Source organism: Coffea arabica, chromosome 6c (genome assembly GCF_036785885.1).
Source record: "Coffea arabica cultivar ET-39 chromosome 6c, Coffea Arabica ET-39 HiFi, whole genome shotgun sequence".
NCBI lineage: Eukaryota > Viridiplantae > Streptophyta > Magnoliopsida > Gentianales > Rubiaceae > Coffea > Coffea arabica.
Genome location: NC_092320.1, coordinates 46501363 through 46520538, shown reverse-complemented (window position 1 = coordinate 46520538; position 19176 = coordinate 46501363).

Sequence of the window (19176 nt, the reverse complement as noted above, 5' to 3'; positions counted from 1 at the left end):
GGCTCAGTGGTGGGGTAATAAAAAGCTTGTGTCTCAGGTGGTATATTTGCAGTGACTTGAGGTTGTGGGCCTTGCATATGAGTAGGGAAAAATGAAGGATTAGGAGGGTAAGTGTATGGCAGATGAACGGTGGGGTAGGTGAAAGTCCCTTCGGGTGGACCTTGCATGGGAACAGTAGTTTGAACTGTAGGAATAACAAAGGGTTCAGATTGCAGTTGTATTACGTGCGGAAGCTCCGGCTGTACCCCGCTACTGACAAGCTCATCTATTAATTTCTTTTGGGTGGCCATTTCAGAGGCCATTTCCCCAAACTTAGCAAGTAACTCGGCCAACTGGACTCCAGGACTCGTGACTTCCGGCTGTGTAGTCGCTGTAGTCTTATCGGATGATTCTGGTTGAATATTCATGTTTACACGATTCCTTTGAGCTTTACTTCGGGATCGCGTAATAATGGGGCTTTTCCGGAAAGCTATTTTTGGAAATTTTACCTGAGAATGCAAAAGACTGCTTTAAATAAACCAATCGTTATTGAGTTTCTGCAATTTATTCAAAAGAGGAAAAGAAAAAGACATGAGTTAGTAACTATTCGAACAATTCGGATGCATGTCCTATGGGGGGACCCTTTTTGTGCCAAGGGTAGGCCTAGCATGATGCAACACCTTCGAAGTGGGACCCGTTATACAAACCTGCTTGGACAATAATTCCAAATGATTGCAAAAGAAAATTCACTTTCATTGATAAACTTGCCAATATTTACATCATGTCATGAAGACGATTCCGTACAAGATTACCAAAGCTCTTGAGTCTATCTAATATAGAATCCCTAGTTTCCCTAGCATATGGCAACTTGACACGTTCGGCTTGATCATATAATTCCCCACATTTTCTTTTCATCTCCTGACGCTTTTCTCGCTCACCCTCATACATTTGCTTGTTTTGCTCCGCCATCCCTTTGTATGCTTCGACGGACTTACTTAATTGCAGAATCTCCTTATCCCTTGCTTCAATAATGGCTTTTAACCTTTCCACCTCCTTGGCTGGCTCATCTTGCATTTCTTGTATGGTGGACCTTCCTATCCAGTCTTCATATTGCGGAGTGGTCAATCCCCTTTGTTTGAGTCCCGGAACGTACTTGACGCGTTCGTCATCGGATAATGTTTCCCAGGCCTCATCAATAAGAGTCTTCATTGGAATTTCCTTCGGACATATCCCTTTGTCGAAAACGATGACAAATGGAGTCAGATCCACTGCGGGTGGTACATCTTGGACTCGCCCTAATTGTCGGAGAAACCTCCTCGGATTGTATGCCATGATACCCTGAGTACCCCATAGAGGAACAAATTCGGATGCCTTGGTATGAAGAATAGGTTTGGTACAATTGGTCCAATCCAATACCCATCTAACATTTTGACTGGTCATATTCGTCAAGAAATCCACAAAATCGGACGCATTACACGGCAAATTGCTGCTATCAATCCTTTTGTGATGTGTGATTACCCAGTTATATCCGGACATTGGTAGACTCTCGGGAATAGCCGGTCGTCTCATGAAGTGCTCCATCCCCCATACATGTAAGATTAAATTCGAACCACAAAAGAACTTTCCCCCTCTCTGACAGGTAGAGCAGGCTATGAAAATATCGGCTAGAATGGTTGGAATGATAGAACAGGGCTTATTATTGATTCCTAAAAACAGGTCATACATGATTTTGGTGAGCTTGAAGGCTATCTTTTTGTCTTTCCTGGGAAAAAGATAAGTTCCCGCCATGACTAATCCATACACCCAAACTCTCTTTCGATCCCATATTTCCTTAGAAGTAAACGAGAAATCCCCTCGATGTCTTTCAAAACCATCCCTTAACGCGAATCGATCAAACAAGAATTTTGCCTCTATATTCTGGTCCAACCCTTGTATTACTGACTCCTTTATACCGGTAAAACGACAAAACTCCACTTTGTCAGATGCTAATGGGAATATAACGGCGGTTCCCTGAACCGGCAAATTGAGAAATCCAGCAATTTCCTCGATAGTTATGGTCATTTCTTCTTTCCCTAGCCTAAAAGTAGAACAAATGGGATCCCATAAGTGCACCAAAGCCTCTACCAAATATCCATCGGACTTAATGTCTTTAAAATCCCCGATAGGTCCCAATCGAGTGGATACTTGATTAATCTCGCTTGGCGAAAGCAATGTGGGCCATTTTTGCACCTCAACTGGTATTGCTAACATCTGTTGGACGCGGCGAGGATTTCCCATCTAAGAACGAAAATCGATGTCAAATACCTTACCTACGGGTCCCACCCCTCTAGTTAAACATGAATTTAAACGTGCAATTCCCAAAATAGGGTTAAATACCCACGGAAAAAAAAAAGGTCGGCTTATCCCTAATATAGGATTCCATTTCTAGGGCTTATGCATGATGCCATTTATTAAAGCAGTAAAATATGCAATATGACCTAAAGGACCCTTGATTTGCCAAGGTAGGCCCAAAATGACATGACATTATTATTATGCACAAAAATATACAAAACTTCTTAAACATGCCATGTCCTATCTACACGGGTAGGCTTCTTAAAAGAAGGTCATGCCAGACCTCTTATTTGCTAGGGTTGTGAATGCAAAAACAAGAAACAAGAAAAGTTAGTTCCACATTTAATCACATAACACGTTGGACAATTAAATGATAAAAAACAGGAAAAGTAAATAAGGAAAAGGATGGGATCCCTCCCCTCGTGAATGGTGTCCCTAATAGGGTAAGGCAGACTCTATCCTAGGTGAACTATATGGATGCATGAGGTTGGGGTTCACTAATGCATCTAACTCGATAAGCTCAGGTCCCCAAGCCTTCAGACTTAGGGCCAAGGGTCATCAATTCCATGGCCCTTTGTCGGTGGCTCGAGCGATTCCCCAAACACCGCTACGCACACGTCGTGTCACGGCCGCATGTTTGAGTGAATCTATAAAAAACCTCAACCTTCGACTAAAAACTAAGGATATTAACCCAAAGTTTAAAGCGGAAGAGTGAGTGACCCATTGGATCGTGCTACGCACACGTCGTGCCACGATCACACGTCCAAGTGGGTCTCCTAATCCTACTAGGGTGGAGTGGCGTGACAAGCCACTAAAAAGAAAATAAAGAGGGATGAATAGTAAAGCGTATGCGCGTATGATAGTGCACGTTTTGGAGAGGAGGGATCGAGAACCAATGCGTGGCTCTAAGGGTGACACACACCCCCCCCCAAGTGCAATGACAAGCGCGGTATAAACAATTAAACATTCATTCAAACATCCAATCATACATACGTGAGTGAGGGAGCTTGATACGTGAGCGAATCAAAAAATGAAAAAAAAATGCAACCCTAATATCCAAATGCAATTCATAAAAGGGGTAGAAAAAGGAAAAAGAATGGTTAAATAAAAAAAACTCGGACCCACTTAGGAAGTCCCCAGTGGAGTCGCCAACTGTCGCGCCCCATTTTTTTTGGAAAAATAAAAAAATGTTTTTGTGATTTTATTGGTTTGGAAAAAGTGAATTTTTTGATAAAAATAAAAATGGGTCTAAATGGGACTTTTGAAAATGCGACGATTTGACCCAAGAAAAATAGTTCAAAAAGGGTTTTTTATATGAAAAATGGAGTCGCCACTTGGTATAGAGTTAGGGTGTACCAAGTCACCCAAAAAGTGAATTTTTTAAGGAAAAAAAAAAAGTAAGAAACCCTTTTGAACGACTCCTAGTCCACGCAAACAAAGAAAAAGGTTCGGGAGTCACATTTGACGAAGGGGAAGGCAAGGATAAAAATCCAAGGCACCCCTTCGACCTAGCCAAGGCTAGTTGCGTGATTTAACCCTTATTTTCCTAAATTTTTCTACCCAAAGTATGTATTTGCAATTTGGACAAAGACTAATGAATGAGAAATGCAATCCTAAATCTAAGAAATGTCTCTTATGAGGCTTGTGGTCCCATTCACATGAATTGTGAAGGCCAATAAGAAAGACCTCATAGAGGTCGTGAATGATGCAAATGAGGACTCAAATAATAGTGTAAGTGTGCAAAGTGTAGAGAAGGGCATGTGTGCAATTTGAAAGTGTTTGTGTGCAAATGAATGAAAATATAAGTGCTCGTGTGTAAGTGAACAAAAATAGTAAATATATATAAGTAAAAAGATAGGTGCAATGTGTGAGGTGAAAAATAAAGAAGTGAATAGGTGTGTGAATATGGCATATGGATTAAAAAATTTAATGAGGAGAATAATGAGAAAATGAAAATGTATGAACTTAGAGGAATGCATCAAGTCGGGTACGGGGATGACCTCTAGTTTTATGATTTTAATTTTCCCTTTGACTAGAAGGAAAAACTAGCGTGCTAAGGCTATTTGAAGCCACACTCGCTCGTTTCCCTTATCGGAAGGGGATTTTCACGCAAATGAACCCTAACTAGCATGAGATGCAAGTCCTAAAGTGAAGGGGAAGGGTTTGAGGAACATACCAAATGATAAACTAAGGAAAAATGCGTGATATGTGGTGATCATGCACTTAATGAAAAAGGAAAAAAAAGAACCTATTGGGTCTAGCATTGGACTAGCCCATCCTATGAATTCCGACTAGCGTTGGACTAGTGGAAACGATAAAAGAAGCCACAACTAGCGTTGGACTAGTGTGGTGACGTACATTCATCCATTTCATTCATCCACACTATAAAAAGCGAGTAGACATGCGAATCACTTATAAACACGTAGCATATAACACTTAGCATGCTTGACTAGATGCAAAATCCTAATAAAGCATTTAACATATAACACATAGGCATGCAACCATTACATTTGCTAACTAAAACAAAAGGGAAAGGGAAAATGGACCAAATTACTTACTACGCCCTATCTATTACAAGCCAAGAGGTGTACACATACCCCATTAATAAAAATCAAAAGTAAATGAAATAACTGAAAGGAAATAAGGAGAGGCTAGGAAAGCAAGTAGACATGCAAATTTCAATTAGCACATTAGTCCACATATGAGAGAAACAAAAGGGGTAAAAGAGATTATACCTCCCCGTTGGTGATACTAAGGAAGTAAACAAAGTCAACTTGGCTAGAGTCACCCAAGAAAAGACTAACTTAGGCTAAAATCACCAAAAACAAAAGATTAATGCACCAATTTAGTGATAAGATATAAACTAAATAATTTGAGCCCACCAAAACATCAAACTTTCTTCAATTGCAACTTTAAAATGGCCAAATAATGCATAATTCCCAAGCAAAAGTGAATCATTGATCAAATTTCTAAAATAGCAAAATATCGAGGACCCAATTGCAACTATTACCAAACATCCAAATCCAATTGAAACATTTAAGCACTTCAAAGGTCCCAAAAATAATAAAAGCCAAATAATGGTTCAAATTGCAAATACCTTAGGACTCAATTGCAAGAAATCAACACATATTTGGGCCTTTGTGGAATAAAAGGGAACTTGATGGGTCAAAGTGCTAAATTCAGAAATATTGGCATGCATGCATACGTGAAGAACAAAATTTTCTGCAACAAACAAGAAACTTTCGGCAAACAACAAGGAAATTTCGGCAGCAACAAGAAAATCTTGGTAGGCTAAGCTAGCTCATCCGCAAATTCATCTATGAATCTTTAGCTAGCAAAGCATTAAACTAACTTCAATTAAAGCATGCTTAAACAATACTTAATCAAAGTAATTTCTTGCAAGTTTACAAAACCAAAAAAACTGCTACACTTTTGTTACAAAACCAACTCAAAGATTGCTGCATTTACATTTTTTTTTTTCAAACAGATTTTGGCAAAAAACTAAAGCCAAGTTTGGACAAGTTTTATCTAGCAACATCCCCACCTTGAGTCAAACAACATAACACCCAACTTGGTTCCCCCAAACAAACCAAAACATAGCAGGAACAAACATGCAAGTGCTAGGAAATTTTATGCCAAGAAGATTCAATGTTCCTAATCTCATCAAAATTCCAGCAATGTTTAAACGTTGTTCAAACTATTTAGAGCCAAACGTACACCTTCAAAACCAATCAAACACTACCCTTTTCTACAATAGATTTAGCTAGCAAAAAGGAAATGGGCAAAACCAACTTATGTGTTGTTGCAAGAAGCTAAGAAAACAGCAAGTTATGGAGATGAACTGCAACAAAAGAAAGAAAACCATCCACGGCAAAATTTCTGTTGTTATGTCGCAACTCCATTCACATGAACTTCACACACATAAAGCTCATCAAGCTCATGGGTTTATGAAAAATGCAGCAAAGGATCCAAGATGAAAGTTCATGGCTAAACTGGAGAATTGTAGCCAGGGAACAACATGTGTCAACTCACGGCTAGATGAAAAGTGCAGCAAAGGAACAACTAATGCAAGCTCATGGCTAAGCTGAGAAATGCAGCAAGGGAACTACAAATGCAAACTCATGGCTAGATGAAAAATGCAGCAAGGAACAAATAAGGGAAACTTCATGTGTCACGGCTGGAAAATTCTAGGACAGAAAGTTCGGCAGTTTTGACTTACTTATTCTCAGCAAACATTCGACCATAGCTCAAGCGTTTTAAGGATTCAAATGTACAAACTCAACACCTAAACTCCCCTTCCTTCCCTTCTACATAAGATTAAGCATGCAGCTTAAGCGCGAAAATTCATTGGACAGCCATGAAAAAGAAAATAGCCATAAGAATGCCACAGAAATTTCGGCCACTTGCTCATATGTTTTCCAATAAAGAATCAAACGTTTTTCAAACCTTATTGAACCCAAATACACACAGCTTTGATTAAATACTTTCAAATCCAGGTTTGCAACTTTACACTAAGCAAATAACTGCACAAACAAGCCAATCAAGAACAACAAAAATTAAACGGAAAGCCATGCCAAAAATCTAAGCATATGTGCGCAAGACTGGTTCAATGGTTAATTTCAGCAAACATTTGGTTCTAATTTAAGGTTTTCAAGCCTTCCCAAACACGCACGTATATTGCATCTTCAACTCCAACCAAACACATAACTTACGTGCATTAAACCAAAGAGGAAAGTCAGCCATTTCAGAAAGCTTAGCTACCCAGAAATTATCAACCAAAATGAAAATCTGTTTGCCGTTCAACTGTGAGTCAAACTTCAGATTCAAAGCACTTCAGAAATAACTCACATTCATGCTAAAAATTGACTCAAACAAACCAGAAAACAAAGCCAATGAACCAGAGTTTTAATGAAAACAGGCAGGTTTGCAATGAGCCTGTTTTGCAAAGAAATTGCCTTAGATTGCCGCAAGACTCTTCATCATTTTTTTTTTTGTGTAATCTTCGAACCCAAATCACAAACCTTTATTATTATCGAACCACATCCCAACAATCAATCATCATGTTTTCACGTTCCAACACTTCCATATGCAAAAAAAAAAAAATTTCCAGAAATTCTAACTTTTTGGCACCTTTACCATTAGAACAATCATGAAGAAATAGCCTAAGACAAACATGAAGAAATAGCCCAAGACAAAAAGGCATGATCAATGACTATCAAACAAAGCTGATTTCCCGACAAACAAACTGCTGAGTTACGGACCATGTCCAAACTATGTTCCAACCATGTCCAACCATCAAAACTCAGAACATCGAAACAAAATAAAACATCATATCAAACCATGTCCAAACCTGCAATTTTTTAACGTGAACTCGCAGACCAAAAGTTGAAAATGTATAAAGTCTTAATGGAAAAGGAAAAACACACAAAATGCTGAGCTTATTTGGAGATATGAAACCAGAAAAGGACTACCTTTGTAGCCTATGAAGTTGAGATGTAAGAACCAAATTTCTGGGAGCTCGAATCTTCCGGCCGTTCACTGGAAAAAGTCGCAGCCTTGGAGACAGATTCTCTACCATTCCCCTCTTCCTCGACTCTATCCTGCTCTCTTTTCCCCTTTTTGTTCTTCTTTACCCTCTTTTGGTTTCAACTCTCTCAACTCTCAGTTTCGATTCCTCCCTGATTTCTATTTCTTCCCTTTTCTTTTGCCGTGAATTCTCCCTATTTTCTCCCCAGATTTTTCAGCCGTTCCCCTTTCTTCCGTATCCTCTCCTTTTCCAGTTTCACTTAGCTATTTAATTTTCATGCGCCGTTGCTCTCCCCCCCGACCCCTTGCGGCTATCTTTCCCTTTTTGTTTTTATATCCCAATTCAACCCTAAGAACCTCTGTCCTTTTTTCTGTATTTTGCAGCTTCAGGAGCCGTCCCCAGATTTCTTTGCAAACGGCGCAAGTCCGCAGCTTTCATGCTGCGGCAACAATTTTTTTTTTTTTTTTTTTTTTTTAACAACAGAAATTAATAACAATAAAAATGAAATAAATGATAATAACAAAAATTTATAATAACAGAAATTGATATTAAACAGCAAATTACAACTTCATTTTTTATCCATTTTCTTTTTTTTTTCTTTTTTTCCTTTTCTTTACTTAAATAAAAATAATAATAAAATGCAATCAAAACACAAATGCTTGTAACCTGAAATAATAATATATTTTTTCTTTTCTTTGAAAAACAATTAAAATGTATCAAAAGGTAAATAATGCCTATTACACTAAAAACTTTTTCTTCAAATTTCAAACTTTTCACTTTTCTTTTTTTTTTTCAAAAATAGGCCAGTATGCATTAAACCATTTTTTCCCTTTTCTTATTTTTCTCTTTTTTTTAAAAAAATAACTTAATAAAATAAAATGCCAAAAAGCTGAATTTAAAAGAAATAAACATATTTTTGTGAACAAATTTTCCTTTTTTCTCTTTCTTCTTTTTTCATTTTTCCAATCCAACTAAAGCCTATTTTTTTCAATTTTTCTTCTTTTTCCTCTTTTCTCCTTTTTAAAATTTTTCATTTTCATTTTTCCTTCGAGAAAACATTGAATAAAAACAAAATGACTAAAACATATTTTTGATGTTTTCTTTTCTATTTTTTTCCTTTTTCTAAAAAAACTCTATGCTAATCTTAAACTTAAAAGCTAAAACTAAAAACTAAAACTAAAAGTAAATAAGAACAAATAGCAAATGAAATAGGTCAACTAAAAGGGCGAAAATGAATAAAACTAAAATATCATAACAACTAATAGTGCAAAACACACAATAACGAATTAAAATGCAAGCAATCTAAAGTGAAAATCATGAAATAGATGCTACATACAATTATTCAAAATTTGGTGTCTACAATTTTGCCATTTTGACTTGGTTACACACGTTTGTAAGTTCCGTAACACAATAGATCGCTCGAAACTGCACCGTTAGTCCTGGCGAGAGCTGGGCAGGCAGTCCACTAACCCCTTTGGTTCGCCTTTGGGGAAGGTGGGGCTGTCACAGGTGGTATCAGAGCCTAGATTTGAATTAGCCTGGGTGTAATAGAAATGCTCGATGTGAGGGTTCTTTATTTATGGCCTTTAAGCTTATTTATGGTTAATTGCTCTTTTGGTGTAGGATGGCCGGAAGGGTGAGCCTAGTGATAGTCCTCCGGGCGAGAGATCTCGTGGAGCACTCCCAGTGATACCATACCAAATACGGCCAGGAGGGGCCGTCGTGCGTTGGAGCCCGTCTAACCGCTTTAGACGGTGCGAGTGTCGACATAAGTATGCCTACCCTAACGCTCTAGTGTTTTCGGTGGACGAGGAGCGTAAGGAGTTGGCCAGAGAGAATGCGAGACTTGAGGCCGAGGTGACCCAGCTTAGGGCGGCCAATGAGAGACAGACTGAGCGCATTGAGGGTCTGAAGTACAACGTGCTTGAGGCAGAGGATAGGGTTGATGACCTCTGCACTCAGCTTAGGGAAGCCCAAGAGCGCGAGACCAAGCGCGCTCGCAAGGTTAAGGCTCGAGCCGCCTCGATCCTGAACCTTTGTCTTGACTGAACTTGACTTGACTGCTTGTATATATGTGTGTTGTTTGCCTTGTTTGGAATGTATATATTTGTTTGGAAAAGTTTTGGGTTACTTATATGCATTGTTTTATATTGGTTTAGTACCATTGCCTAGATCAAGTAAAGTTATGGAAGGAACACGTAGTGGACGGGGACGTGGGCGCGGAAATAGACAACCCATACCGGATAGGGGTACTGGGGAAACCTCTACTGGACCTAACCCTGACCCCAATGTGCAAATCACTGCCGCTATGCAGCAAATGACTAACCTGCTAGCACAAGTAGTGCAGCAACAAGGCCAGAACCCACACCCTAACCCCAAAAACCCTGGCAACCATGTCGAGAGCGAAGACCGAGCTCTCGAACGATTTCAAAAGTTTGCTCCGCCCAAGTTCATTGGGGGACCAGATCCGAATGTTGCCGAGAGATGGCTCGAGAAGATGGTCGATATTTTTGCGGCCTTGCACTACACCGATGAACGGCAGGTGACTTTTGCCGTTTTCCAGTTAGAAGGGGCGGCCCGTTCCTGGTGGAACGTGATACGACAAAAATGGGAACGGGAACAAACGCGCAGGACTTGGGTGAATTTCATCAGGGAATTCAACGCGAAATTTTTCCCTCCTCTAGTTCAGGAGAGGAAGGAAGATGAGTTTATTCGACTCCGCCAAGGGGCTCAATCGGTGGCGGAATACGAGAGTCAATTCACCCACCTGTCCAAATTTGCGCCTGAGTTGATCATGACCGAGCAGCGGCGGATCAGGCGTTTCATCCAGGGCCTGAACGTCGAAATCCAGAAGGACCTCGCAGTGGCTCAAATCAATGCTTTTAGCTAGGTCGTAGAAAAGGCTCAAAGGGTAGAGAGTGCTCGATTGCAAGTCCGGAACTTCCAGGTGAAAAAGCGGCGCTTTCCTAGAAGCAGCTCTGGACAAGGGGACAAAGGTACTCCCTCCAAGTTTGGACGCGGAGCTGGAGGTGGACGACAGTCAGGTTCCAGCAGAGGGGCTCAGTCTAGGGGCTGCCCAGCCAGGAGAGGCCAAGGTGGAAACTTCCAAAAAGGTTCAGATTCGGCGTCCCGTGGACCTTGCGGGTACTGCGGGAAGTCGAATCACTCTGAAGACAATTGCTGGAAGAAGGGAGGTAAATGTCTGCGTTACGGAAGCGCAGACCACCAGCTTGCTACCTGCCCACTCTTAACGCAAGACGGAAGGGGAGCTCAAACCACGTCCAAGACCAATACGGGACCGAATAAGGGGAATGAGGCGAAACCTAAGGTGCCAGCTCGAGTCTATTCAATAGAACCTCGACAGGTCCCGGATTCCTCAGAGGTCGTAGAAGGTACGATCCCTATTTTCCACCGTTTTGCCAAAGTTTTAATTGATCCTGGTGCCACTCATTCCTTTGTTAACCCTGATTTCATGTGTGGCATCGATATAAAACCTGCTAGTTTACCATACGACCTAGAAGTTAGTACACCTATGGGGAATCAACATTTGGTTACTAGTATGGTTTATAGTGATTGTGAAGTGTGGGTAGGAGAGAAAAGATTGTTAGGGGACTTGATAAGTTTGGTTATTAAAGGGTATGATGTGATATTGGGTATGGACTGGTTAGCCAAGTATAATACCCAACTGGACTGTAAAACAAAAGTGGTTGAATTTCACATTCTTGGTGAGGCGACCTTAAGGTTGGACATAAGGGGTAGGTTAGCCTCATCTGCTTTGATTTCGGGCATTCAAGCTAGGAAATTGCTAAGTCGAGGGGCGCAAGGATTTTTGGCCTTTTTGATTAACACCCCAACGGATAAGTTGAAAGTGGAGGATGTGCCCATAGTGAAGGAATTTCCGGACGTGTTTCCTGATGAATTAGTAGCCTTACCTCCGGAAAGAGAAATTGAATTCAAAATAGACCTGCTACCGAGATCCTCACCTATCTCAAAGACGCCATACCGAATGGCCCCTGCGGAGCTCAAGGAGCTAAAGTCGCAATTACAGGATCTTTTGGAGCGGGGATTCATTCAAGAGAGTGGGTCTCCTTGGGGAGCTCCTGTACTATTTGTAAAGAAAAAGGATGGTGGTTTGAGGATGTGTATTGATTATCGAGGCCTGAATAATATTACAATTAAAAATAAGTATCCACTGCCCCACATAGATGAGCTATTTGATCAGTTGCAGGGAGCGGTGGTCTTCTCGAAACTGGACCTACGCCAAGGGTACTACCAGTTATTAATCAAGAAGGAGGATATTCCGAAGACCGCCTTCAACTCGAGATATGGGCATTACGAGTTCGCAGTTATGCCCTTCGGACTCACCAATGCTCCTGCCGCCTTCATGGACCTAATGCATAGGGTTTTCAAGCCCTACCTGGATCGATTTGTAGTGGTCTTCATCGATGACATCCTGGTCTATTCCAAGACCCGTGAAGAGCATGAGCAACACTTGAGAATTGTCTTGCAAACCCTGAGAGACCATCAACTATATGCCAAGTTCAGCAAGTCTGAATTTTGGCTGGAGAAAATTGCATTTCTGGGGCACGTAATTTCTCATGAGGGAATTTCCGTTGACCCGGCAAAAGTAGAGGCTGTGACTAATTGGAAGAGGCCCGAAAGTCCCACAGAAGTTCGCAGGTTTCTACGAATGGCTGGATATTATCGGCGTTTCATCAAGGACTTTTCTAAACTGGCCGGTCCTCTAACCGACTTGACAAAGAAACATGGTCGGTTCATTTGGAATGCTCGAAGTGAGACAAGTTTTCAAGAGTTAAAGAAGAGATTGACCATGGCTCCAGTTCTAGTCTTACCTAACGGAGGTGACGGGTTTGTTGTGTATACGGACGCGTCACGAGAAGGCCTGGGTTGTGTATTAATGCAGAATCGAAATGTGATCTCGTTTGCCTCAAGGAAGTTAAAACCTCACGAGCAGAATTATCCAACCCACGATCTGGAGCTAGCTGCAGTTGTTTTTGCTCTGAAGAAGTGGAGACACTACCTATATGGGGTAACCTTCGAGGTTTACTCCGTTCACAAAAGCCTGAGGTATCTCTTCTCACAGAAGGAATTAAACATGAGGCAGCGACGGTGGATGGAATTTCTGGAGGATTACGACTGTACCATCAACTACCATCCAGGAAAGGCGAACGTAGTGGCCGATGCCCTAAGTCGCAAAGCTCAGGTCGTAAGCTTAATGATTAAAGAGTGGAATTTGCTCGAGTCGGTTTGCGAGTGGAAACCCTGCCTTGGGAGCCATAAGGTGATTTTTGGCAATATTAAAGTGACTTCCACCCTGTTGAAGAGGATTAAAGAAGCTCAAAAGGAGGATCTGATGGTACAGGAGTGGGGAGAGAAAGTGGAAAAAGGAGAAACCACTGATTTCACTTTTGGTCCTGAGGGTATTTTAAAATACCAAAACCGGATAGTAGTGCCGAAAGATGAATCATTGAAAATGGAGATTCTAGAAGAAGCCTATCGATCCAAGTACACAATCCATTCGGGTAGCAGCAAGATGTATCAAAACCTGAAAGGAACCTATTGGTGGGACAATATGAAGAAGGAAATCGCTCTGTACGTGCAGAAATGCCTCGTGTGCCAACAAGTTAAAGCAGAGCATCAAAAACCATCGGGCTTATTACAGCCCCTTGAGATACTCGAGTGGAAGTGGGAAAACATCACTATGGACTTCGTTTTAGGTTTGCCGTGAACGCAGCGAGGACACGATGCCGTTTGGGTAATCGTCGATCTATTAACCAAGTCGGCCCATTTCTTGCCGGTGAACATGAAGTATTCCATGGACAAGTTGGCCTAACTGTACATGGACGAGATTGTAAAGCTGCACGGTGTTCCGGTGAGCATCGTCTCCGATCGAGATCCACGTTTAGTATCTCGGTTTTGGCAAAAGTTCCAGGAGACTCTAGGGACGAAACTCAACTTGAGCACAACCTATCACCCTCAGACGGATGGACAGTCAGAGCGAACTATCCAAACTCTCGAGGACATGCTACGAACTTGCATTCTGGATTTTGGAGGCAACTGGGGTCAACACATGACCTTAGTAGAGTTTACATACAACAATAGCTACCATTCGTCGATTCAAATGGCTCCATATAAAGCACTATATGGACGGAAATGCCGATCACCGATTTACTGGGATGAAGTTGGCGAGAGGAAGGCATTAGATCCAACCACTATTCCATGGATGGAAGAGGCTCGAGAAAAGGTCAAGTTGATATGGCAACGACTTCAAACTACTCAAAGCCGACAAAAGAGCTACGCAGACAACCGAAGAAAAGACTTGGAGTTTGAAGTTGGAGACCGTGTTTTCCTCAAGATTACACCATTACGGAGTGTCATGGCGGGTAGAGGAAAGAAATTGCAACCGAGGTTCGTCGGACCTTACAAGATCCTACAGATAGGCGCGGTAGCATATAGACTAGAGCTACCGTTAAGTCTCTCGAGAATTCATGATGTCTTCCACGTCTCGATGCTCAAGAAGTACTATCCCGACCCCTCCCACATCTTACAACCAGAGGAGATCGACGTGGACGAATCGCTTGCTTACGAAGAAAAACCTGTCCAAGTGCTTGATCGGAAAGTCAAAGAGTTAAGAAACAAGCAAATTCCGTTAGTAAAGATACTGTGGAGAAACCATGGGGTAGAGGAAGCTACCTGGGAAGTGGAAGAAGAAATGCGAAAGAAGTACCCTGAACTTTTCGTGAGTTAAGATAAGAAATTTCGAGGGCGAAATTCTTTTAAGGGGGAGAGAGTGTGAGAACCCGTATTTTTCATTTTCTAGGTTTTATTATTATTTTTCATGGCTTGTTTTCTACATTTTCTTTAGTAGGAAAATTTTCTAGATAATTTTTATGAGCAGATATAGTTTTTAGATGATTTTTCTAGTATCGAATAGTTTTTGAGAAATTAAGAGCGTATACCGGACGTGGGACCCACTAGTGCGAAAAGTTGGGAAAAATTCGGCCAACTAGGTTAAGTTTTGGATACTGGAAGTAATTTACCGGGTGTGAAGAGATAATTAGAGGATGCTAAGTGGATTGGTATAAGAGAGACAAGTTAGGTAAGCATTTAATAAAAGGTGACAAGTGTCACCATTTGAGTGGGTTTACCTTAAGACCACTATTCATGGTCTTACCAATTGACTAAATAAAAAAAAAACAACCAAAATTTCTCCATTTTCTCTTCTCTTGTGGCCGGCTTTCTCTCTCAAAAAGAAAGAAAGAAACTCTTCAAGTTTTGCTTCCATTTAGCTCAAATCCATCCAACCAACCATTGAAACTTGAAATTTCTCCATAAAACCTCTTCAATTAGTGTTAGTGAGTTGATTTGTGGGGTTATTTGGAAAGCTAAGAGGACCTATTGCTCCCTCTCTCTTGTTTCTAAGGTGAGTTGTGAAGAACCACTTTCCTTCCTCTAATGATACTTAATTTGTGATTAGTGGTAGTATAAGGTGCAATATTATGGATTACATCTTGATTTGTGGTTGAATTAGTGAAGTTTTCTATTTATTGGTGAATTGAAATGAAAAGCTTTATGTTACATGAACTTGGTTGCTTAAGTGATAGTATCTCACTAGGCAATTAGCTCACACCGTTCCTTTTGTTTTCCTTACAGGAATATGACTCTTTTTGGAATGAATCTTGATAGATGGTTGCTGAATCGTGACTTACGGTCTTCCAAACAGGGCCTGTTTGATAAACCGAAATGAAATGGCTGGAACTATTTTGTGCCTTTTGACCAATACCTATTGAGATCTGGGTTGAGATGTCTGAATAAAAGTTGTAGCCCTTCCTCGTAGCTTCGAAACGGTGTCTCACCCATCTTGATCCGATATTCCTAGCCTAACTTTTGATCAAAACGGTTTGAGATGGCAGTTTTGGCCGTTTCCGTTTGCGTTTTCGCGCGCGCGTGTCCATTTTGCCGTTTCCGCACTTGCATGTGCCGATTTTGCCGTTTTGCTCGTTTTGGGCATGTTAGTGGACGTTTTTGATATAATGAGATGCAATCCTCTATTTCAGACCGTGGTGAGCTAGGCGGAGTTGGTGGGGCCTACTAGCTAACACGCACGAAGTGATTTCTGCTCTTGTACTACTTTTGTGTTTTGAGTAAGTATTCAGGTCATTCTTATGCATTAGTTGCTTATGTGTTATGATTTGTATGAAAAAGGTACCTAAGCGAGAGTGTACTTTATCGCACTCGACCTAAACCCTAATTTGCTCACGAATTTATACATGGCATATGTATATGAACCATTTTGGAACTAAAACCCTCGAGCTTGTAGCTCGGGGTGACTTTTGGGTAATTTTGTGAAGTTTGTGAGTTTGAGGTCGATCTCAAGACCTAGATGGACTATTCGAGCCGGTTAGGGCTTGGTCGAAATCAGTCCAGCCTAGTCTGAGGTCACAAAGTTTGTGAATCCGGTTCACTGAGCATGTGAACCAAGTTTGTGAACCGAGCTTGTGAACCAAGCTCAATTTCGTTCGCTCGAGCAAGTTTGTGAGGTGACGGGCCAGTGAGGGTGATAAGGTGTTAGATGGGAGTACAAGTGGAGTTCTACGGACTTGTTTATGGTTGACGGAGTGTCGGCAGGAGGTCACACATGGCAAACGGCTTGGCTTTGGAGCCAACCTGTATCCTTCCTTTGTATTGTTACTTTTGCACTTAACTTGACACTTTTGTGAAATAGTTGTTGATCTAAATGTGAAATTTATGATTTTACCCCCTGTTTACTTACTAAGCATATAGCTTACCCCGTTTCCTTTGTTTTCCTTAGCAGGGGACGACACGGGGAACGCCTGGGCATATTCACTAGTATAGTTAGGTCTGCTTGTAATAGTTGGACAATTAAGATGTATGTTTTTGTTTTGGTGGTTTGTATAAGGACCCTCCTTAGGGTCTACTTCCTGCTAGTTGTTATCACACTGTAGTATAGTAGTTTGACCAGATACTTTTGAAGATGTAAATAGAACTTTTGGCGGTTGTATATTGCAGTTGTATATGTTATAAATAGTACTATTTGGTTTATTATAGTTTTATTAGCTTTGTGTTTCGAGTCCTGGCTCGAGCTAGGCAGGCGTCCCGCCGATACCCTAGGGTTCACCCTTGGGAGAAGCGGAGGCGTCACATGAACAGTTTTGCTACATGTTTACTTCATAGTTATTGTGTGTTTAAGTGTTAAGTGCACCCTATAATTGTTCCTATGTATCTATCCACCGTTTTAAGGCGAATGTGTACTTTATCTCACTCGACCTACTAAAATGATAAATTTCTACTGTTTAACCATAAATTTCTACCGTTAACCGTGAACTACTACCATTTATCAATTTACTGGATTACTTGCGAATGTTGTAAGCTCTAAAGTAAACTGGATCCTATCTTTTGTTACTAACCTGCTCGAGCCAGGACTGGGCTCGATCGGGTAGGTTGGAACCCTGGGCCACCGTTTCAGTATACTCGAGCATTACCACTGGAGGGATAAGGTGATGGCCAGACAAACTAAGGGGATCACTGGAGTTATAAGGTGAAGTGGACTGAAATCGTTCCACTTGAGCACCGTATCCTTTTATGTGTGTTTATTTCTATACAATGATAAATGTCTCATTTTAATGTACCAATGTGAAACCTTGAACCATACATGTGTTATGCTCAACTTACTTGATTTATTAGAACTGCTAGTGTAGTTTGGAACCTCACTGGGCTGTTTAACTCATTCCACGCTTTTGTTTTCATTAACAGGGTTCAAGACCGAGAGCACTCGCGAATAGAACTAAGTTGTTTTCTTTTGAAAACTTTAAGTTGTAATATAGCAGACGACTGTAGTACATATTCTTTTGAGTTGTATTAAGCTTTAAAGTTAACTATTTGTGTTTTGGAGTTCTTTCAATGTATGTTGAAAATATTTGAAGTATTTCTAGTTTTGAATTATGGATTATAGTGAGTCCCAGCGAGAGCTGGATAGGCGTTCCGTGGATACCCTAGGGTTTGCCCTAGGGAGAAAAGGGAGCGTCACATGTCAACTACTACTTGATCAAACTATGGCGGAGCTAGTTTGCAAAAGCGACTGTATCCTTTTACTTGACATGTTGAATCAAACTACTACTTGATCAAACTATGGCGGAGCTAGCATTGTCTTTGTTTTAGCCGAATTCAAGTCATTAGTTTTAGGTCAATAAGTGAGTCCAAATCACATTAGAGTTTTGAGTCATTGTAAGCTTATAAATAGCCTATCTTTCCAAATATTTTATGGTTAATCAGAAATTTTCCAGAAATTAATGTGAGTTTATCACTTTTCTCTGGTCCAAAAGAGTCTTTCTTGAATATTTGAGAGTTTCATGAGAGTATTCAAATCAAACTTATCAATCAAGAAATCACCCTTGGTTGTGGTGTTCTTCTACAAATAACTTGGGTTTGCTAAGTTATTAAGTTTTGTGTTAAGAAATTTTCTTAGTTCATAGCTTTGTGGCTTAGAAGGGTCAAAAGTTTCTGCAATTTATGAAGAACCGGTTCCCTTCCAAAGCCATAAAGATTTCTTTTACTTAATCTTCAAAGTTGGTCATGCTCAACAAGCTTTAAATCGTGTCCAATATGTCCAATTCACATTGGTGAAGATATGCGGACCATTGAAGGCTTTCAAGTTGAAGAGCTTCCATGGGTTACTTTGCTCCAACTTGTTGTCTCAAATGAAGAGTAGTTTCGTTAGTAATTTTCTTAGCTATTGAAGTCATTTGTTTAGGGCTATTAAGCAAGGGTTTATTTGTTATTTACCTTACTGTTTTAGTTGTTAATTTTGGCTTAATAATTCGGCCATCATTGTCGTTGTTTTAGCCAAATTCCAGTCATTAGTTTTAGGTCAATAAAAAGTCCAAATCACATTAGAGTTTCGAGTCATTGTAAGCTTATAAATAGCCTATATTTCCAACGTTTTATGGTTAATAAAAAATTTTCTAGATATTAACGTGATTTAATCACTTTTCTCGTGTCCAAGAGAGTCTTTCTTAAATACTTGAGAGTTTATTGATAGTATTTAAATCGAACTTATCAATCAAGAAATCACCCTTGGTTGTGGTGTTGTTTTAAAACAACTTTGGTTCGCCAAGTTATTAAGTTTTGGGTTAAGAAATTTTCTTAGTTCATAGCTTTGTGACTTAGAAGGATCAAGAGTTTCTGCAATTCAACTTGATTCTTTGTCTAGATCTGAGGCTGTGTGGTATACGGGTTCAGGCCTTTTAGGTGGGTTCGTATCAAAATGCATTTGATTGGTACACTAATCTTGAACCTGG